Source organism: Glycine max, chromosome 3 (assembly GCF_000004515.6).
Source record: "Glycine max cultivar Williams 82 chromosome 3, Glycine_max_v4.0, whole genome shotgun sequence".
NCBI lineage: Eukaryota > Viridiplantae > Streptophyta > Magnoliopsida > Fabales > Fabaceae > Glycine > Glycine max.
In genome coordinates this window covers 23,684,838-23,708,203 of record NC_016090.4, presented here as the reverse complement: position 1 = coordinate 23,708,203, position 23,366 = coordinate 23,684,838, and the positions used below count along the sequence as shown (strand labels likewise).

The 23,366-nt window shown below is 39.4% G+C and overlaps 1 non-coding gene across 1 annotated transcript; it reads right to left on the bottom strand.

Moving 5' to 3' along the window:
* Window positions 1–18,420: 18,420 nt before the first annotated feature.
* On the bottom strand, window positions 18,421–18,527 carry LOC113001348 (small nucleolar RNA R71). Its single transcript, XR_003266665.1, has one exon. It is a non-coding gene; the product is annotated as a small nucleolar RNA R71 (small nucleolar RNA).
* Between the last annotated feature and the right edge of the window lie 4,839 nt (window positions 18,528–23,366).

The following is a 23,366-nucleotide window of genomic DNA, read 5'->3' as shown; positions in this document are numbered from 1 at the left end:
TCTTAGGCTTATATTCACAAAGGACCCTAGTGTTGGGTGCCTTAGTCTCTTTTTTTAGGGTGGAAATTATAGATTGGCTATTGATGCAATCCTTCCCCGTAAGGATATTGGATAGAAGACTCAGTAGATTGGGCCAGAGATGCAAGAAAAGGTCTTAGGATTCTCATAAGCCTTAGGGCAGATTTCGAGCCCATGGGCTAAGTATGAGCCCACTTATCTTTGTACATATTAGATAAAGGTTTCATTATTTTTGGGCCTTGTATTTAGGGCTTCATAATGTAGGTAGGGTACCCTAGAAATGTAGGATATTTCAGCCCTTGTATTTTAGGACACCTAGACTAGTTTTTGTATTAGGGGTAGTTTTGTAATTTCGCATGCATTAAGTGAATATTTGATGTGTGTGTTGGAAAATAAATTTAATTGAATTGGGAGAAGCCCAATCCAATTAAATTTTAGAGGGTGGGTGAGCATTTGCTTGCTACACCCCATTGCCACATCATATAGTCACACTTTGTGCATGTCCTTCATGCTTTACATGCCTCATGACACCTAAGCACACTTAGTGGAGAATCTTGGACTTGATCTTGGATTAGTGGGCTGAACCATAACTAAAATTCACTAATCATAATTATTGAAATTTTGGCTCCACAAATTCAATTTCAAATCCAAGTGAAATTTGAATAGAAATTCAAATTTCTCTCCAATTTTGTGTGACACTTAGGCTATAAATAGAGGTCATGTGTGTGCATTTTTTTTAACTTTGATCATTTGAGAATTACACTTCAAAGTTCAGACCTCTTTAGAGGCACTAAATTCCGTGTTCTTCTCTTCTTCTCCCTTCATTCATCTTCTTCTACCTTCAAGCTCTTATCCATGGCTTCCTATGGTGGTGAGCTTCTTCTAGACTCATCTTCTACTTGAAGTGGCGTCTCCATTCATCTTTCTCCTTCTTCATTTCGCTGCAATCAGACCTCAAGAAGTAAAGGAATCCATTGATGAAGAAGATCCAAGGCCTACAAGCTCCACATGGAGCTACATCATGTGGTATCAGAGCATCTTCATCTAGGTGATGTTCTTTTGCTTCCTCTATCTTTTTGTTCGGTCAATTCACTTTAATTCCTTGTTATTCATCTTATTCTCCATGTATATCCTCCATTGTCTTGTGGTTTGGTGCTGTTTAGAGTTGATTCAAAAAAATAAACCGATTAAATCTTAGATCTACACTTGTTCTTGCATTTCTATGGTTCAAATTTTATAGATCTACTCTTGAATCATGTTTTTGTGTTGATTTTAGGTTCTATCATTTTTCAGTCATAATATTCTGGTGCTGAACCTTTAGATCTAAATTTTCTTCCAAAATATTGATTAGAAAAAAAACACAAAAATCTAAGTGTAAATCACTTAATCCATGTTGTCTTAGAGTCATGTTTAGTCATAGTAATTGTCACATTATGTTCTAAGTTTGTGTTGAATTTTTATTTAATTGATTGAAATCTAGATACATTTCTTCATGTATTCTTGTCATTCTTAGCCTATCTTTTGAATTTTGAGTCTAATTCATGCATGTTATTTAGTTCATAACATGTTCTAAATCAATTCCTAGAAGTAATCTTGTTGAACTTTTTTTTTGTTTTCTAAGTTTCCTACACAATGCCTGTGATGAAATTGAGTTGTGATTCTAAGTTGTGGCTGGATTTGCGAATCAAAATAAGTCTTAAGCTCTCTTGAGTTATGTTATTCAAGATAATTGAGCATAAGCAAACATAAATTGTAACTATCCAAGCCTTAAGCAACATAAACACTACTCTTGATTTCTAGGTTGAAATCACTGGTGCTGGCAGCTTGAACATACGAACTTCTATAAATTACTCAGAATTGGTCACTACGAATTTTGAGCTGAAATTTTTACTGACTTTTCTGGACATTTGGAAAAAAATTATAAAAAAAAGAACCAAGCGATTTGGATAAAAGGAAAAAATAAAACAAATCACACAAGTTGGCAGAAAAATCAGTGTCCAAGAAAGAAAAAAGTGAAAGGGAAGTGTGCTTGTTGTTTTGGCTCGAAATTTGTTTTATAATTGGTGCCTATTTTATACCAATCTTAGTTCTGAAATTTCAATTGAAAATTAGTGTGAAAACAAGTGCCAGAACTAGAGGTTTCTTGAGTCTTTTTTTTAGTTTTTTTTACTCTACTCTAGAGCCATTCTAAGTCTCTCTTTGAGTTCTAGCTTCTTTTTTATGTGTTTTTCATCGCTTTAATTGTTGAATAATCCTTGAAAATTTGTCTTGTTAAAACTCTATTGGTTTAGCTTTCATTTCATTTTTTTGGTCTTTGGTTAATTCTTGTCTCTTTGTTTCCCTGTTTGTGAGTTGCCATATAGGGAATTGGAAAGGAGGATTGGTGTCATCCCTTGACGAATTTGAGTCAAGAAGCAAGGAGAAAACCACCTTAAGAGCTATTGGACTAAGAAGCACTCCAAATTGAGTGAATCAACAAAGAGAGAACAACCACCAAAATTGAGGACCTTTATGTAATTTTGTAATTGACAATTTACTTACTTTCATTGCTTTCAAATTTTGTAACAAAAAGGCCTTTCATTGGAAGTAAGTTGGGAGCCTCCAATAGGCCATCCTACTTCCATTTGTGTGTAATAATTTTAGACAATTTTCCCTTAGGATTGTGAGTGTTTCATTGGGAACCTTAAATGTGGTCATCCAAACACTCTTTGGATTCGCCTAGTTTACATTTCTTGCTTACTTTCGTAGCTTATTTCCTTTATCTTCCATTGTCAAACCACCTAGATAGCTTGCCTTTTACTAATTAGTTTTTACCTTATCTTTCACACCTCTTTTAGTGTTTATTTTGGCTAGTTTCAACCATAGTTTCTTTTACCATTTGTTTTCAAATCCCCAACAAGAAAGAACCACAACTTAGGAACCAGCATGAGTCTTCATTCTTCATCTAGTGTTAACGGTGAGGGTTCTACTCCTAAGGACCCCTTGTATAAGATATTAGATGAATTGAGACCCCTTAAGTTATGGAAAGAAAAACAAGAGAGAAAAGAGTGGAAGAAATAAGTCAAGATGAAAGAGACAAAATAAGAGAGGAAGAAAGAAGGAAAATACTAAAAGAGTTAAGAAAAGAAAAACATGCCTCCTATGGTAGTCATAACTCGTGCAAGAGCCTAAGTGAAGAACTCCGTGACTATTATGAAGGAAGACATAGGTCACATCTTAGACCTCACTCCCATAGGAGAGAAAAGGAAAGAAAGCCTCAAGAGGCTAACACTAACCTCCCATACTTTCATGGGAAGTACAATGTAGAGGCTAACTTAGATTGGGAAATAAGGATAGAACAACAACTTAAAAGGAAGTCTACTTCAAAATCTTATGGCTCTCACTCTTATCCAAAGAAAGACCAAGGTCAAGGCATCTTAGGGGTGACACCTTCTAAGCCCAAAGATGATAAGGGGAAGATAATAGAAAAGCAACCCCTTAAGGCTAGTATGCAAGAGAAGACTAGATCCATGAAGTGCTTTAAATGTCTTGGAAGAGGACACATTACTTCTCAATGCCCCACTAAGAAAACCATGATTATGAGGGGCCAACACATTTATAGTAGCCAAGATGAGGCTACTACTTCACCTTCCTCTAGTGAAAGTGAAGAAGCAAAAGGGGAAGAATTTAGTGAAGAAATATACCCCTAAGAAGAAGGACAACCTTTAATGGTAAAGGAGGAGTGTAAGGAGGTAAGTGTCTCCTCCAAGAGGTTAGCTAAGAATGAAAGACATTTTGAAATAAAGACAAAATATTAAATAAATTTCCCCTCTTAGACAACCTCCACATTTTCTCCTTTGTAAAAAGACACTTGTTAGCATTGCTACACCTCTTGGGCTTGAGTTTATTCCTTAAGTAAAGGAGTTGTTGGATGAGGGTTTGGTTCGCAAGAGCTTAAATCCTTGTGCTTTGTTGGTTCCCAAAATAGGTATTATTAGGCACCAAATCCCTAAAATAGGTGGTATGATGAATGTTTTGAGTGGTGCAACCCTCTTTTATAAAATCACTCGTGCACCTAACATCTTCATGATTTGTGTACATAGGGACTCATTAGGTAGGTTTGTTCTTAGTTTTAGTTTCAATACAAACTTAGGTACTCATATGGGACACCTTAGGTTTGTCATACTTTTTGGTAGGAATAATCAACATGAAAATACAGAAAAAGGTATGTTTTATTGCATTATTCTTCTTAATTTTTTAAATAGTGATCAAGGGGTTCCCATGAATCCTAAGAGAATAAAGGTCATTCCTGAGTGGCCCACTCCACCAAGTATAAGGAAAATTTGAGGCTTCCATTACTTAACAAACTTTTACAAAAGGTTTGTCCCATATTTTTCTATACTTGTAGCACCACTCATTGAGTTGGTGAGGAACCATGTTCCTTCATGGGAAGATGCCCAAGAAATGGGCTTTCAGCCTTTACCTTACTTCAACATACCAAACACCACTAATATATATGTTTTTGTTCTTTTTATAGGTGTTGAGGAAAGAAGCCCAGAGTTTCAAGAACCTCGATATTTGAGGTCAAATCCTTTTCAAGGGGGAGGGAATAATGCAATCCTACCCCGCAAGGGCATTGGATAGAAGACTTAGTAGATTGGGCCAGAGATGCAAGAGAAAACACTAGGGTTCTCATAAGCCTTAGGGCAGATTTCGGGCCCATGGGCTAAGTATAAGTCCACTTATCTTTGTACATATTAGATTAAGATTTCATTATTTTTGGGCCTTGTATCTAGGGCTCCATAATGTAGGTAGGGTACCCTAGAAATGTAGGATATTTCAGCCCTTGTACTTTAGGGCACCTAGACTAGTTTTTGTATTAGGGGTAGTTTTGTAATTTCACATGCATTAAGTGAATATTTGATGTGTGTGTTGGAAAATAAATTTAATTGAATTGGGAGAAACCCAATCCAATTAAATTTTAGAGGGCGGGTGAGCATTAGCTTGCTACACCCCATTGTCACATCATATAGTCACACTTTGTGCTTGTCCTTCATGCTTTACATGCCTCATGACACCTAAGCACACTTAGTGGAGAATCTTGGACTTGATCTTGGATTAGTTGGCTGAACCATAACTAAAATTCACTAATCATAATTAGTGAAATTTTGGCTCCAAAATTTGGCTCCACAAATTCAATTTCAAATCCAAGTGAAATTTGAATAGAAATTCAAATTTTCCTCCGATTTTGTGACACTTAGGCTATAAATAAAGGTCATGCGTGTGCATTTTTTTTAACTTTGATCATTTGATAATTACACTTCAAAGTTTAAACCTCTTTAGAGGCACTAAATTTCGTGCTCTTCTCTTCCTCTCCCTTCATTCATCTTCATCTACCTTCAAGCTCTTATCCATGGCTTCCTATGGTGGTGAGCTTATTCTAGACTCATCTTCTACTTGCAGTGGCATCTCCATTCATCTTTCTCCTCCATTCCTCTGCAATCAGACCTCAAGAAGCAAATGAATCCATTGATGAAGAAGATCCAAGGCCTACAAGCTCCACATGGAGCTATATCAGCTATGATTGCTTGTAAGGATTCTTGATGCATAGTGGAAATCTAATTCAAATTATGGATTAGATAATTGGATTAGCTTCTCTTTTTCTCTCATTCAAAGTATTAATAAACTCATTCAAGGTTTAATCAAGTCATTTAAGTATTCAACAAGTTGTTTTACACAAAGATTCAAGTGTTAAGATTGTGAAAGAAAGGATGTTAATGAAGGATCATGTTTACGAAAGGATTGATTAAGTATTGATTACGTTCAATTCATATTTGTTTTGTGATATGATCCATGCAAAAAAAATTTTTTGTAACTCTATTTTTAAAATGTATATTTTGTTTTGAAAACCAATTCACCCCCCCCCTCTTGGTTTATTGAGTTTCATCATTTTTTTTAGTGAGCAGTGTCAAAGAGCGGGAGGGACTATTACACATAGGCATGAGATGCCCCAGCAGCCCATTATTTTCTATGAGATTTTTTATGCTTGGGTATTCATTTTATGGGTCCATTTCCTGTTTCTCATGGTTTTTCATATATCTTGCTTGCTGTTGATTATGTTTCTTGATGGGTTGAAGCTAAGGCCACCAAAACTAATGATTCAAAAAAATTTTAAGATCTAACATTTTTTGCAAGTTTGGTGTGCCTAGAGCCATCATCAGTGATCGGAGGAGCCACTTCTGTAACATGTCATTGGCATCCTTACTCCAGAAGTATGGGTTTGTGCATAGAGTTACTATAGCTTATCATCCCAAACTAATGGGCAAATGAAGGTTTTCAATAGAGAGATCAAGCAAGTGTTGCAAAAAGTAGTGCAGCCAAAAGACAGGAGCAAGCTACTTTAAGATGCCCTATGGGCTCATAGGACTGCTTAGCAAACACCTTTGGGGATGTCTCCCTATAAGGTGGTTTTCGGTAAGGAATGCCACCTTTCGGTGGAGATTGAGCACCATTCTTATTAGGTGGTAAGGAATTGCAACATGGCATTTGATTAAAAGGGTATGGAAAGGAAGCTTCAATTGCAAGAACTTGAGGAGATATGCTTAAAGGCCTATAAGAACTCCAAGATTTACAAGGAAAAGGTGAAGAGGTTCCATGATTCTAGGATTCTTAGTAAGTAGTTCCATATTGGACAAAAAGTGTTCTTGTTGAACACTCGCCTCAAGCTTATTACCGATAAACCTTTTGTTATTACTAATATTTTTCCCCATGGTGCAGTTGAGATTAAAAATGAAGTTACCGGCAAAGTCTTCAAAGTTAGCGGTCACCAACTCAAGCTTTTTCATGAAAGCCCTCAAGTGAAAAAGGAGTTTGTGCAGACCTCTCTTTAGTCTTGCCAATTTTACGTGATGATGTGCCTTGAATGGCACTTGAGGAGTATCCTTCTCCCTTCTTTTATATGTTGTCTTTTTGTTTGCATCTCATTGCATGCTTATATTGAGGACGATGTGCACTGCAAGTGTGAGGGGAAGGGTTTAGAAAATGAAAAAAAATTTCTTTATTTTCTATTTTTTCTAGTTGTAGTTTTTTGTTTCTATTTGTTTTTTTTGTTTCTGTAATTTGTTTTTTTTACCTGTTTAGTTGCTTGTTATTTCTGTCTATTTTTTATATTTGTTTGTTGTTTCTATTTTTGTTGTTTCTATTTTCTGTCTTGTTGTATTTGTTTTGTTTTGTTATTTTACTATTTTAACTGTTTTTACATAAAGAAAATAAAAAAAATTGCAATTGTTGTTTTCATGATGTTTTGTTGAATTTAGACATTTTTTTCAAGTTTTTCATAGGATATCTAACTTGTATAAATTGTGAGAGATGAATCATTTTTAGTTGAAAGGTTTCATGCTTGATTTGAACCATTGTTGCAATTGTTGTAGGGATAAGTAGGCTTGGAAAATAAAATTTAAGGTAGATCAAGTGTGACAGAATTATGCCTTGTGAGTTTTGGGGCCTATGTGAATGGATTGCACTATTCCATTCATGTTCTTTCATGTGTGATTTCACCCTTGTGCTAGATTACTCTAGGTTTTGCCTTATCTCTCTTGTTATTCCTTGTTGCACATTGTCGCAACATGGGTGTGTCTTCCATGGGAGGAAAATGCATGGAGTCGCCACCAACGTTTATTTAAGGAAAACGTCGGAAAAACCAGAAAGGTGTGGTCTACGAACTTTAAGTGTGAAAGGTTCGAGAGTTGTTTTTACGCACGGGGAAGGTATTAGCACCCCACGTGTCCGTCACAAGGGACGACAACCTTTAATCAAATGTGCAATATCATGTCTTCAATTTGTTTTATTTTCCCTTTTTATATTTTTATGTCTTTTTATGCCTTTTGTATTTTTTATCTTTTTATGGTCGACAAGGGTGTTTCCCTCGCTCCTACGTATCCTCAATTACGATGAGGAAATCAGACCTACGTAGTTCTTTTAGAACTAAACATTGGTTAAGTTGTTTTGATCTTTTTCCGCAAGATCGATTTTAACCAAACAAAAGTCGTTTAAGGCATTGGACCATTAAACGATCTTTTGATTTTTGGAAAGGAGAGAAACGTTAAGGCGTTGGACCATTAACGATCTCTTAGGGTGGTCGACAAAAGCAGGGCTTTTGCTCCTACGTATCCTCAATTGCAATGAGGAAATCAGACCTACGTAGTTCTTGCAAAAGCGGTAAACTTATGTGTTGATTTTATGCTTTTGAACGGTCCATGTTAACCGATAAACGCAAAGAGAACTGTTTAAGATATTTTGATTATTATTATTATTATTATTTTGCTTTTTTTGGTTTAACCGTGGTTATAGCATGAACGATCGGTTAGATTTTGTTTTAACAGTTATTAAACGAGATTACAACACAATTGATTGATTGAAATTCATTTTATCATTTATAAGGTGAGAAAATGACTTAAATAAACGGTTAAAGCACATTAAAAATAGAAGAAAAGAAAATCGAAAGTGAACGAGATGAAGATGAAAGCAAACAAAACAAGAAATGAATTGAAAGTCTCGAATTCGAACACTTACCGGTTGAAGAACGAAGAATGGAGGAAAATCTTCACAGATTTGCTCACGGAAACGTCACGGAAGCATTACGGAAGCACTTCGACTCAATTTTTCTTCACGAAAACGTGTTCTTTATCCAAAATAGCCGAAATGCATAGCCTAGGGATCATGAACATTTTGCAACAGCCCCCCCCCCCCTCCCCTATTTATAGGGAAAAATGGAGGTGCTTGCTGCCCAGGGCTTCTTGAGGTAGATTTCTAAGCGCACCCCAATTACTAAGTTCACCCCCCTTTTCGTACTTTACAGAAAAGTTATGGAAGTGTTTCGGATTTGATTTTCATCTTTCATTTTCTTCCCTTTCACCAATGTTAAGTGAAATATGCTTACCCAAGGTTTTCTGAAATTTTATGGAAGCATTACGGAAGCCCCGGAAACCATTTTTCAAAACCGTGGAGGAGCTTGCCACTCAATTGCTTCCTCCTTAAGCAACACAACTTCCAAAATGTTCAGCCAGTGCCTAGATTCAAATTTCTATTTACACCCCTATCTTGATAAGTTCACCCCCTATTTTTGTTGTTTTTGGCTGTTTTCTTTCCAAAATCTTACGAAACTTTACATATTACACCGCGATGAGTGTTAAGCCTTCCGAAGCAATCAAACATGGTCCTCATATGAAATTAGAGTGTAACAGATTATTTACACACACCCCCACTTTGCTAAATACACTCCCGTTTTCATGTTTTTGACCGATTTCTTCCCGAAACATCTTGGAACTTTACAGATTCCACAACGATGGGTGTTAAACATTTTGAGGTGGTCAAATGAAGGTCGCATGCCGAGAAACAATGGTCCCTGGACGAAATTAGGGTATGACAGTTGCCCCTCTTTACTTATCTTTTATTGGAGATAAAAGGGAAGTAAAGATAAGACACTAATTTCGTTCGAGCTGAATCTTTACCCGACCGGCCACTAGCGCAAATCCAAGAAATAAAACCCATGAAGGCATGAAGATATTAAAATTCCTTCTTCTCTCGTTTAATTCATTTTCATTTTCATTTTCACTCTCCCTTTTTTTTAAAGCATACAAACAAACGACGTTGAGTCCTACAAAGCACAGGGAAAAAGGATATTGAAGTTTTTGAGGTGAAGACATTGTCGTCTTCGAAATGCAAATGAAGACATTGTCGCCTTTTGAAGGCATGCAATGATTGACGACATTTTTATCTTCGAAATGTGTGCGAATTACCTTACAGGGCGTCTCCGCATGCTACCTGACTTCTCATAGGTCAGGGTAGCAGAACTGTGTGTGTACGGATAACCACTTGGGGTATTTCCGCCTGCCACCTGACTTCACGGGTCAGGATTAACAAAAATGTGTTTGTACGGATAACCACTTGGGTTATTTCTGCCTGCCACCTGACTTCACGGGTCAGGATTAATAGAAGTTGTCTTTGTACGGATAACCACTCGGGTATCTCCGCCTGCCACCAGACTTCACGGGCCAGGATAACAAAATTGTGAGAGTAAAAAAAGTCTCGGCCGAAAGACGCTAACATCTCCGAGAAAGGTGCAGATGACGACGTTAGTCACTGCATGCTATAGGGATTTGAGTCTTACGGATAGTAAATGAGACTTTTTCGCAGTCTCGGCCGGAAGACGCTGACATCTCCAAGGAAGGTGCAGACAGGGTTATCAAACTCTCGAGTTAACTCGCTAACTCTTACGAGTTTACGAGTCCACTTGTACTCTGCGAGTTGACTCTTGAGTAAACTCTTTTTTTAGTAGACTCTGAGTAAACTCTATAAATTCTCAGTAAACTCTGTAGACTCTCGAGTTTACCACTGAGTCAACGAGTTAGCAAGTTAAAAAAATTAGACCAAAATGTAAGTCATTTTTTATTGTTTTCTATGTGTTTAACATTCAACATATATTCATTTAGCTTGTTATTCTCAAATAGAAAATTCTTAACTTTAATAATACCAAATTTAATAACATCAAACTCTCGATGAGAATGATCTACCACTACTATAACTTCTACAAATTATTGTCTACTAGTGATGTATTATTACTAGACTTGGTTATTTAAATATTCTTAACTTTGTGATACTACTTTGCTTTATTATATTGTTGAAATGTTTAATTAGTATGTTATTTATAGATATTTTGATATTATTTTTATATGAAGTAAACTCTTACGAGTCTGCGAGTTGAGTCTACGAGTCGAGTTCATGGAACTCTCACGAGTCTGCGTAAACTCTCGAGTTTGATAACCTTGGGTGCAGATGATGACGTTAGTCACTGCATGCTATCGGGCTTTGAGTCTTACGGATAGCAAATGAGACTTTTTCGCAGTCTCGATCGGAAGATGCTGACATCTCCGAGAAAGGTGCAGATGACGATGTTAGTCACTGCATCATATCGGGCTTTGAGTCTTACGGATAGAAAATGAGACTTTTTCGCAGTCTCGGCCAGAAGACGTTGACATCTCCGGGGAAGGTGCAGATGACGATGTTAGTCACTACATGCTATCGGGCTTTGAGTCTTACGGATAGAAAATGAGACTTTTTCGTAGTCTCGGTCGGAAGACGTTGACATCTTCGGGGAAGGTGCAGAGGACGACATTAGTCACTGCATGCTATCGGGCTTTGAGTCTTACGGATAGCAAATGAGACTTTTTCGCTGCCTCGGCCGAAAGACGCTGACATCTCCGGGGAAGGTGCAGATGACGATGTTAGTCACTGCATGCTACCGAACTTTGAGTCTGACGAATAGCGAACGAGTGTGTGTGGGTTACCGTATAGGGTGTCTCTGCATGCCAACGGACTCACAAATCTTTTGCTCCTACGTATCCTCAATTTGTGATGAGGAACTTAGACCTACGTAGTTCTTGATTTTGTGATGTGTGAGACTAAAATAGTTTCGGTGTTTTTTCACTAAAATGCAAACATGCTTTAGTAAAGAAACAAAACCTCCAACTGATCAGAGCAACATATAATTTTTGGTGAAAAACAATGTGTCTATCGGGGAAGGAGAGTATACTGATGAAATTTTCTCATAACCATAAATGAGATTTTGGATGTTAGCGTTTCGTTTCTAAACGACCATTTAGAGGAAACACTGGGTCCAACAAAATAGAAGAAAATCACTCAAAGTGTATCAATCTCACACAGGTAAGTGTTTTATCCTAATTCTGAACCATAGATATGTCATGACTTGATTTTGCAAATCATTTCCTATCAAATCAAAGTTTACATGCGTGATCACAGATCAATGGGACTTTTTTGGGAATGGTGTTTTTTTTGTGGGAAATTTGGCTTTGAGTGTTTTGGCCTTTTCCTATTTTGTTTTTGTTTAGTGCGGGGCAAAAAAGTCACCGACGCACAGGATTTTGGTTGGCAATCAAAGGGAGAGGACCACTTCAAGTCGTGGTTTCCTTTCTTTTTTATTTGCTTGTGACAATTCAAATATTTTCTGGTCCGAAGACCTTTCTGTATATTTATTTTGTTTTCTTCCAATCTTCAATCAAGAACTTTTCTTTTTCTTTTGTTTTCTTCCGATCTTTGATCGGGAATTTCTCTTTTTCTTTTGTTTTCTTCCGATCTTTGATTGAGAACTTTCTTTGTTCTGGAAGCGTGTTAGCAGCTCAATAATGAATGACTTTTTTTCTTGGGAGACCCCATTGTTCCTTCTTTCTAAGGACAGGGATGGAAATTCTCATCCTGGGTTAAGGTTTATGGTGGTTTGAGGTCTTGGGTCAAAAGGCTTGCAGAACGGTCGGACATGATGTATGTCAGGGTGTTGGTTTGGCCAATGGTTCAGGGATAAAGGGGATGTCCCACATTTATTTCCATGACACACATACAACAATGATGATTTGGAAATTTTATGCAAAACTGGTCATGCATGCACCCATGTGGACACTCAAGCATCAAGTTTTAATGGTCATGTGACACTAGGGCTCAGGATTCATTTTTCCTATTTAAGTCAACCCAGTGTTTCCAAAACATGTTCTTTCATCAATTCATGCATTCATCCGAGTCCATTTTGGGCTTCGGGAAAATTTTCACAACATTCACCCTTCAGGTGCATACACATTTTTCAAAAACCTTGTGTTCTGAATGGCAAGTTCATTTCCTTTCAAAAGCATGTTGGCTTTTTAGCTAACCAATTTTACTTTTTTTGTTTTTTTTTCATGAGGTATTTTGCTACCTAAACATATGTATATTTTTGTGAGGTATTTTTGCTATATACATGTGTATCCAAGGTATCTTGCTACCTATATATATATATATATATATATATACATTGTGAGGTATTTTTTTTGCTACCTAAATTACATACATGCATATCTAAGGTATTTTCGCTACCTAAACACACATACATATATTTTGTGAGGTATGACTACCTTCCGAGCTTATGCTTGTTTTATTTAAATTCCTAGGATCATGAGAAACTAAGTGTGTCCTACTATGACTTGAGAAACAAAGGTGATCAAATAAAAAGTAGAGATTTAAAAGGTACTAGGTTGCCTCCTAGTAGCACTTCTTTAACGTCTTGAGCTGGACGCGTGATGACTTGTCAGTCACGGACCTAGTACTTTGCTTACCTTTGGCATTGGACTTGGTCGCCTGCTGGTCGGCCACGGGTCGTAGGCAACGCTCCAGCCTTTGTAGATGAGCTGAGGGGTCTGGAGGTGGCGGCGGTGCGTCTATTGCCCGCTGCCGACCATCCCCAGGCTGCTGTGGTGTCTCGCCCTGTGCCTGCCTGGGGGGCACAGTACTTCTTGATGAAAGCCCGGTTAATAGGGGGCCTGATGACCTTGTTGGGGGCGACGGGAACTCCGTAGAACTGACAAAGGCCCGTAATTAGAGCTGGAAACCCCAGGACCCTATTGGACTTCTCCGGGTCCAGTGGGTGTCTTGCGGGCGCGATCCCTGCAAACAATAGATGACATCAGAAATCAGTTGAGTGATGTGCATACTTACCTATGTCACAATGGAATGACCTTGCTGGGGGGGACAGGCACCCAGTAGGACTGATAGAGGCCCACAACCAAAGCTGGAAACCCCAGGGCCTTGTTGGACTTCTCCAGGTCCACTGGGTGTTTTGTGGGCACGATCCCTGCAAATAGTGGATGACATCAGAAATTGATGTGCCATCATTTTCTTCTATTTTCTAAACCCTTTTTGCACCATTTTAATTATTGATTGGTCTTAATTGTCAATTAATTAGGCAGTTTTATTATTTGGGCTCATTTAGCTAATTTGATGTTTTTAATCTAATTTCAGGAATTAATGAAACATTGGGCTTAATCCGGATTTTGGTTGTGGACTTGAAGAGGGCAAATAAAGCAGCGCTTACCTTAGTTAATTTCTAATTAGGAAATTTCACAATTTTATTTTATGTTGTTCAGTGTTTATTTCGTTTTGGGCCAGAGTATTGTAATAGGGCCCAATGACTTTGAGTGACTCTTTTTAAATAGTTGCCTTGGGATTCGTGTAGGGCATTCTGTTATGCTATTTTCATTATTCAGAGCTTTGGTTTTAGGTTTTCACGTTTTTTTCTTCCCTTGTTACGGTTTTTGTTCTTAATGCAAATTTCCGTTTTCTGCTTCTAATTACGAGTTCATTCTTGCTTCTTCTTCTACTTTCATTACGTTTCTGTCTCATTTACGTTTCTGTTCATTTACGTTTCTGCTTCATGTTTCATTTGCGTTTTTTGTTTGAATCCATGGAAGGCTAGATTTTCTGGTGTTGTTTCCTTTTGAGGACGAAGCCCAACTCTCTTTGAGGTTTCGCTTGTAATGTGGTTTCCTGGCAGTTTTCCCTTCACCAGTTATCCCAAATTCGTGAATATTAATCAGTGCACGCTTCGTGTTCGATTAATTGCCTCTGAGCCTAACTTGCGTTCATGCTTAATGGACGAAGGGCTAACTGGTGTATGTGGTGCCTAATCACGTATTGACAACCCTAAGTTGATTTTCGCTTAGTAAATTGAAATAGGGTTGGATTAAGTGGTTGACTGTTAGGGATGAATTCTCCATAACCCAGGATAAGAGAATGCCTTCTGAATCAAAGGAAACAACCCATTTTTAATATTAGCAGTTTCGTATTCCAGTTTACTTGTTTTGCTCTTTAATCACAAAACAAACAAACCCCCCCCCCCCAATCATTACTGTTACTGCAAGTATATTATGAACAATTTGGTGTGTCACTGCTCGTTGGGGAAACGACCTAGGATCACTTCCTAGTTACTGCATTTTCATGTTTATTTGATTCGGGTACGGCCTCGATCAGAAATCAATTGAGCCACGTGCATACTTACCTATGTCATGACGGCACAGACCAACTGACACTTCGGCAGGGGGAGATTGGAGTTGTGGTGGTGTGCATGATCCACACTCGTCTCCTTGCTGCGGCTGGGTGAAATCTTGCCCCGGTATGCATAGTAGCTGCACGATAGCCTCCCTCTCTAGTTGTGCTCGCACAGTTGGTCGCCCTTCAATATCAGGGGGCGGCCAAGGAACTAATAAAAGCAAGCTACTAGCCCCTCACCCGGGAGCGCAGGCCTCGATTAAGCTTTAAGGGCGGAGGACCTTGAGTTCTCGAAAGTCGCAGATATGGAGTCCTATGAAGGCGAGGGCATGTAGTCCTCTGAAGGCGAGGGCGTGTAGTCCTCTGAAGGCGAGGACGTGTAGTCCTCTAAAGGTGAGGGTGTGTAGCCCTCTGAAGGCGAGGACGTGTAGTCCTCTGAAGGCGAGGGAGTGTAGCCCTCTAAAGGTTAGGGTGTGTAGCCCTCTAAAGGCGAGGGTGTGTAGCCCTCTGAAGGCAAGGACGTGTAGTCCTTTGAAGGCGAGAATGTGTAGTCCTCTAAAGGTGAGGGCGTATAGTCCTCTGCAGGCGAGGACGTGTAGCCCTCTCAAGGCAAGGGCGTGAAGTCCTCTGAAGGTGAGGGTGTGTAGCCCTCTGAAGGTGAGGGCGTTTGGTCCTCTGCAGGCGAGGACGTGTAGTCGTCTGATGTTGAGGATGTGTAGTCGTCTGAAGGTGAGGGCGTGTAGCCCTCTAAAGGCGAGGGCGTGTAGCCCTTTGAAGGTGAAGGCGTGTATCCCTCTGAAGAGGGCATGTAGCCCTCTGAAGGCGAGGGTGTGTAGCCCTCTAAAGGCGAGGGCGTGTAGCCCTCTGAAGGCAAGGATGTGTAGTCCTCTAAAGGTGAGGACGTGTAGTCCTCTGAAGGTGAGGACGTGATGTGCCATCATTTTCTTCTATTTTCTAAACCCTTTTTGCACCATTTTAATTATTGATTGGTCTTAATTGTCAATTAATTAGGCAGTTTTATAATTTGGGCTCATTTAGCTAATTTGATGTTTTTAATCTAATTTCAGGAATTAATGAAACATTGGGCTTAATCCGGATTTTGGTTGTGGACTTGAAGAGGGCAAATAAAGCAGCGCTTACCTTAGTTAATTTCTAATTAGGAAATTTCGCAATTTTATTTTATGTTGTTCAGTGTTTATTTCGTTTTGGGCCAGAGTATTGTAATAGGGCCCAGTGACTTTGAGTGACTCTTTTTAAATAGCTTCCTTGGGATTCGTGCAAGGCATTCTATTCTGTTATGCTATTCATTATTCAGAGCTTTGTTTTAGGGTTTTTCGTTTCTCTGTTTTGCTGCTTCTGAGTTCGTAATGCAATTTTACGTTTTCTGCTTCTAATTACAATTTCGTTCTTGCTTCTTCTTTTACTCTCATTTACGTTTCTGTTCCATTTTACATTTCTGTTCGTTTACGTTTCTGTTCATTTACGTTTCCGTTCATTTACGTTTCTGCTTCATGTTTCAATTGCGTTTTCTGTTTGAATCCATGGAAGGCTAGATTTTCTGGTGTTGTTTCCTTTTGAGGACGAAGCCCAACTCTCTTTGAGGTTTCGCTTGTAATGTGGTTTCCTGGCAGTTTTCCCTTCACCAGTTATCCCAATTTCACGAATATTAATCAATGCACGCTTCGTGTTCGATTAATTGCCTCTGAGCCTAACTTGCGTTCATGCTTAATGGACGAAGGGCTAACTGGTATATGTGGTGCCTAATCACGTATTGAAAACCCTAAGTTGATTTTCGCTTAGTAAATTGAAATAGGGTTGGATTAAGTGGTTGACTGTTAGGGACGAATTCTCCATAACCCAGGATAAGAGAGTGGCTTCTGAATCAGAGGAAACAACCCATTTTTAATATTAGTAGTTTCGTATTCCATTTTATTTGTTCTGCTCTTTAATTACCAAACAACCAAACCCCCCCCCCCCCCATCGTTACTGTTACTGCCAGCATATTATGAACATGTGGCTTGTCACTGCTCGTTGGGAAACGACCTAGGATCACTTCCTAGTTACTGCATTTTCATGTTTATTTGATTCGGGTACGGCCTCGATCAAATTTGGCGCCGTTGCTGGGGAGCAGTGTCCAAAGGTTCATAATAGCTAGCTAGTGTTGTGTGTTTAATCCTTTCGTGTTTTAATTGTTAGTATGTGTGTTAGTGTTGATTATTGTCCTGGTGTTTTGTTTAATGTGTGTTCTGTTTCAGTTTTACCATTAAGCGTTTCCCCTATTTCAGTCTTGGGTGTTTTGCTGTGAAGATTGTGCTTGAAAACAGAGTAGTAGTAGAAATCAGCTTGCGGCAAAAACAGAGTAGTAGTAGAAATCAGCTAGAGACGGATTTTAGCGACCACCCATGCTGAATTATTTGAGATTTTTTGTTTTAGTAGCTAGGGTTGTTATTTTTGGCTGAATTTTTTTGTGGTAACTTCTTTTAATCCATATTTTGTGGGAAAAATAGCTAGAGCCTTTAGTTTGGTCAGATTTGAAAGTTCCAAAAAACTAGCAAATTTTGTGTTTGTCAAAACTTCAAACGGCCATAACTTTTGCTCCGGTTATCAGAATCGCAATTATTATATATGCATTTGGGGTAGAAAAAAATTTCCTACGCCGTGGCAGCCGGCCAGTAGGCCGGCTGGGGTCTCCATCGTCCAAAAAAAGCGATTCTGTCAAAAGTTTTTTATTTTTCAAGTTTTATTCACTTATTTTTCTTAACTTACCATTTTTAGCTTTCATAGTTAGACTTTGAATTTTTGTCTGAAATTTTTTGTGCTATCTTCTCATCATTTTATAAGGTTTCTCACAAAATTTAAAGTCATTTGGATATCATTTGAGGGTAGCTGTAGTTCAAACCTACACATTTATTTACATGACAAGGCAACTAGTTGTGTGCATACTGAATGTAGTGTATGACTAGAGGCAATCCATCTGACTTACAACCCTTTGATCCTGAGATAGATAGGACATTTCATAGATTAGTTAGGCATCATTTTATACCTTTTGATCATTCTGAGCATTCCATAACTGGTGAATCTGTGCATTCTGTTATTGGTGATTTTGAACATCCTGATCTTGAGCATTATAATTTTGAGCATTCTGATTCTGAGCATTCTGATTTTGCACATTCTCAGAACATGGCACAACCTCCACCTCGTGAGAGGACTCTAAGGGAAATGGCTGCACCTGATTTCACCTATGAAAGCTTGTGCATCCAATACCCTGATGAGGATGTCCCATATGTTCTTAAAACTGGACTAATTCATTTGCTTCCAAAGTTTCATGGCCTTGCAGGTGAAGACCCGCACAAAAATTTGAAAGAATTTCACATTGTCTGCTCCACCATGAAACCCCCAGATGTCCAAGAGGATCACATATTTCTGAAGGCTTTTCCTCACTCATTAGAGGGAGTGGCAAAGGACTGGCTGTATTACCTTGCTCCAAGGTCCATCACGAGCTGGGATGACCTTAAGAGAGTATTCTTAGAAAAAAATTTCCCTGCTTCCAGGACCACAGCCATAAGGAAGGATATCTCAGGTATTAGACAACTCAGTGGAGAGAGCCTGTATGAGTACTGGGAGAGATTTAAGAAACTATGTGCCAGTTGCCCCCACCATCAGATTTCAGAACAGCTTCTTCTCCAATACTTTTATGAAGGACTCAGTAATATGGAGAGAAGTATGATAGATGCTGCCAGTGGTGGAGCCCTTGGAGACATGACTCCTGCTGAAGCCAGAAATTTAATTGAGAAGATGGCCTCCAACTCCCAGCAGTTTAGTGCCAGAAATGATGCCATAGTCATTAGAGGAGTGCATGAGGTAGCTACAAACCCATCTGCATCATCTGAAACTAAGAAGCTTGAAGGCAAACTGGATGCATTGGTCAACTTGGTAACCCAGCTGGCCTTGAATCAGAAATCTGTACCTGTCGCAAGGGTTTGTGGTTTGTGCTCCTCTGCTGACCACCATACAGACCTTTGCCCTTCCATGCAGCAACCTGGAGCAATTGAGCAGCCTGAAGCTTATGCAGCAAATATATACAATAGACCTCCTCAACCTCAGCAGCAAAATCAACCACAGCAGAGCAATTATGACCTTTCCAGCAACAGATACAACCCTGGATGGAGGAATCACCCTAACCTCAGATGGTCCAACCCTCAGCAACAACAACAGCAGCCTGCTCCTTCCTTCCAAAATGCTGCTGGCCCAAGCAGACCATACATTCCTCCACCAATCCAACAACAGCAACAACCCCAGAAACAGCCAACAGTTGAGGCCCCTCCACAACCTTCCCTCGAAGAACTTGTGAGGCAAATGACTATGCAGAACATGCAGTTTCAGCAAGAGACCAGAGCCTCCATTCAGAGCTTAACCAATGAGATGGGACAATTGGCTACCCAATTGAATCAACAACAGTCCCATAATTCTGACAAGCTGCCTTCTCAAGCTGTCCAAAATCCCAAAAATGTCAGTGCCATTTCATTGAGGTCGGGAAAGCAATGTCAAGGACCTCAACCCGTAGCACCGTCCTCATCTGCAAATGAGCCTGCCAAACTTCACTCTATTCCAGAAAAAGGTGATGACAAAAATTTACCTAACAATTTCTGTGCAGGTGAATCTTCTTCCACAGGTAATTCTGATTTGCAGAAGCAGCACATTCCCCCTCTTCCATTCCCTCCAAGAGCAGTTTCCAACAAAAAAATGGAAGAGGCAAAGAAAGAGATCTTGGAAACGTTTAGAAAAGAAGAGGTAAACATACCTCTGTTGGATGCAATAAAGCAAATTCCATGATATGCCAAATTCTTGAAGGAGCTGTGCACTAATAAGCGGAAGCTTAAAGGAAGTGAACGAATTAGCATGGGCAGAAATGTCTCCGCATTGATTGGTAAATCTGTTCCTCAAATTCCTGAAAAATGTAAAGATCCAGGTACATTCAGCATACCTTGTATCATAGGGAATAGTAAGTTTGACAATGCCATGCTAGATTTAGGAGCTTCTGTTAGTGTTATGCCTCTGTCTATTTTTAATTCTCTATCTCTAGGCCCCTTGCAGTCAACTGATGTGGTAATTCATTTAGCTAATAGAAGTGTTGCCTACCCTGTTGGTTTCATAGAAGATGTCTTAGTTAGAGTTGGTGAACTGATTTTCCCTGTTGATTTTTATATTTTGAATATGGAAGATGGATTTTCTCAAGGATCAGTTCCCATCATTCTAGGCAGACCCTTTATGAAAACTGCTAGAACTAAGATAGATGTTTATGCAGGCACACTGTCTATGGAATTTGGTGACATAACTGTTCATTTTAATATTCTGGATGCTATGAAATACCCATCTGAAGATCTTTCTGTATTTCGTGCTGAAATAATTGACCATGTTGTTGATGAATACATGACTGATCTTTATTCTAATCTGCATGCCTCTCACTCTTCATGCATTGAGTCTGAAATTGTACTTGATCATATGTCTGAATTTGATGCTGAGAGTGAATCTGAGAGTGATATTGATTGCATGCCTGGTGGTGGTGTTTTACCTCTTGAGATTGATTTTATAGAGTCAGATAGGACTAACCATGTTTCAGGAAGTACACATACCTCTGACTTTCTTTATGAGGTAAAGGCTGAGAAACCATCTCCTTCTACCACTGTCCAGCCGACCACACCAGAATTGAAGCCTCTGCCATCAAATTTAAAATACGCTTACTTGGATGATAGCAAGAGTTTTCCAGTGATTATATCTGCCTCCCTTGCTGATGAGCAAGAGGAGAAGTTGTTGTCAGTTCTCAAGAAGCATAAGAAGGCTATAGGCTGGACCCTGGCGGACATTTCTGGTATTAGCCCATCCACATGTATGCATCGAATAAATTTAGAGGATGGAGCTAAACCAGTAAGACAACCACAGAGAAGACTCAACCCGGTGATTCTTGATGTAGTGAAGAAGGAGATAACCAAGCTTTTGCAAGCTGGAATCATTTATCCTATCTCCGACAGCCAATGGGTGAGTCCCGTCCAGGTAGTCCCGAAAAAGACTGGCCTCACAGTGATCAGAAATGAGAAGGAGGAGCTGATTCCTACTCGGGTGCAGAACAGTTGGAGAGTCTGCATTGACTATAGGAGGCTGAACCAGGTTACCAAAAAGGACCATTTTCCCCTGCCATTCATTGACCAGATGCTTGAACGCCTGGCAGGTAAATCCCACTACTGTTTCCTTGATGGTTTTCCTGGTTATATGCAAATTACTATTGCTCCTGAGGATCAGGAAAAGACCACATTCACCTGCCCCTTCGGCACTTTTGCTTATAGGAGGATGCCTTTCGGCCTGTACAATGCCCCTGGTACCTTCCAGCGGTGCATGATTAGTATTTTCAGTGATTTTTTAGAAAATTTCATAGAGGTGTTTATGGATGATTTCACTGTATATGGATCCTCTTTTGATGGTTGTTTGAATAGTTTGGAAAAAGTTTTGAATAGATGCATTGAAACTAACCTTGTTCTAAATTTTGAAAAATGTCATTTTATGGTTGAGCAAGGTATAGTTTTAGGCCACATTATTTCCAATAAGGGCATTGAAGTAGATCCTGCAAAAATTTTTGTTATTTCACAATTGCCTTACCCCTCTTGTGTGCGAGAGGTGCGATCTTTTCTTGGTCATGCAGGATTCTACAGGCGCTTTATAAGGGATTTTAGCAAAGTAGCCCTTCCACTGTCCAACTTGTTGCAAAAGGAGGTAGAGTTTGACTTTAATGACAGATGCAAAGAGGCTTTTGATTGCCTCAAAAGAGCGTTGACTACCACCCCCATCATCCAGGCACCCGATTGGACAGCCCCTTTTGAGCTTATGTGTGATGCATCAAATTATGCATTGGGGGCTGTCCTTGCTCAGAAAATTGATAAATTGCCCAGGGTGATATATTATGCTTCTAGGACTTTAGATGTTGCCCAAGCAAATTATACTACTACTGAGAAAGAGCTTCTAGCCATAGTTTTTGCTCTTGAAAAATTTCGATCTTATTTGCTTGGTACTCGCATTATTGTTTATACTGACCATGCAGCTCTAAAGTACTTGTTGAAGAAGGCTGATTCTAAGCCTAGGTTGATCCGATGGATGCTCTGGCTCCAAGAGTTTGACTTGGAGATCCGTGATAGGAGCGGAGCACAAAATCTAGTTGCTGATCATTTGAGTCGGATCGAACGTGTCTCTGATGCAGATTCACCTATTCAGGATGATTTCCCTGATGATCATTTGTATATATTGTATAGTATTTCTGACTCTCTTTCTACTCCCTGGTTTGCTAACATTGTCAATTATTTAGTTGCCTCTGTTTTTCCTCCCTTAGCATCTAAGGCCCAAAAAGATAAGATTAAAAGTGATGCTAAGCATTTTATTTGGGATGACCCCTACTTGTGGAAATTGTGCAGTGATCAGGTCATTAGACGGTGCATTCCAGATCATGAGACTGACTCAGTCTTGCAGTTCTGTCATTCTTCCGCACCGGGAGGTCATTTGGGTGTTCAAAGGACAGCTCGCAAAGTGCTTGATTGTGGTTTTTATTGGCCCACCATCTTTAAAGATGCGTGGAAGATCTGCAGCACTTGTGAGCAGTGTCAGAGAGCAGGAAATACACTTACATGGCGACAACAAATGCCTCAGAAACCTATGCTATTCTGTGAGGTGTTTGATGTCTGGGGTATAGATTTCATGGGCCCTTTTCCTGTCTCTTTTGGTTATGTTTACATTCTCCTTGCAGTTGATTATGTTTCAAAATGGGTGGAAGCCAAGCCCACTAGAACTAATGATGCTAAAGTTGTCGCAGACTTTGTCAGGTCTAATCTGTTTTGCAGGTTTGGAGTACCTAAAGCAATTGTTAGTGATCAAGGAACCCATTTTTGCAACAGGACAATGCATGCCCTGCTTAAAAAGTACGGGGTGGTACACAGAGTATCCACACCATACCACCCCCAGACTAATGGACAGGCAGAAATTTCTAACAGGGAAATCAAGAGAATTCTAGAGAAGATTGTGCAGCCAAGCAGGAAAGATTGGAGTACCAGGCTTGATGATGCTCTCTGGGCACATCGGACTGCCTACAAAGCACCCATAGGAATGTCTCCTTATCGGGTTGTCTTTGGAAAGGCATGTCATCTTCCAGTGGAAATTGAGCACAAAGCATACTGGGCAGTGAAGACTTGCAACTTCTCTATGGATCAAGCTGGCGAGGAAAGGAAGTTGCAACTGAGTGAGTTAGATGAAATCCGCCTAGAAGCCTACGAGAATGCCAAGTTCTACAAAGAAAAGACCAAGAAGTTCCATGATAGCATGATAGTTAAAAAAGACTTCGTGGTTGGGCAAAAAGTGTTATTGTATAATTCTAGGCTTGGACTCATGAGTGGTAAGTTGAGGTCTAAGTGGATTGGTCCTTTTGTTGTTACTAATGTTTTTCCTTATGGTACAGTTGAGATCAAAAG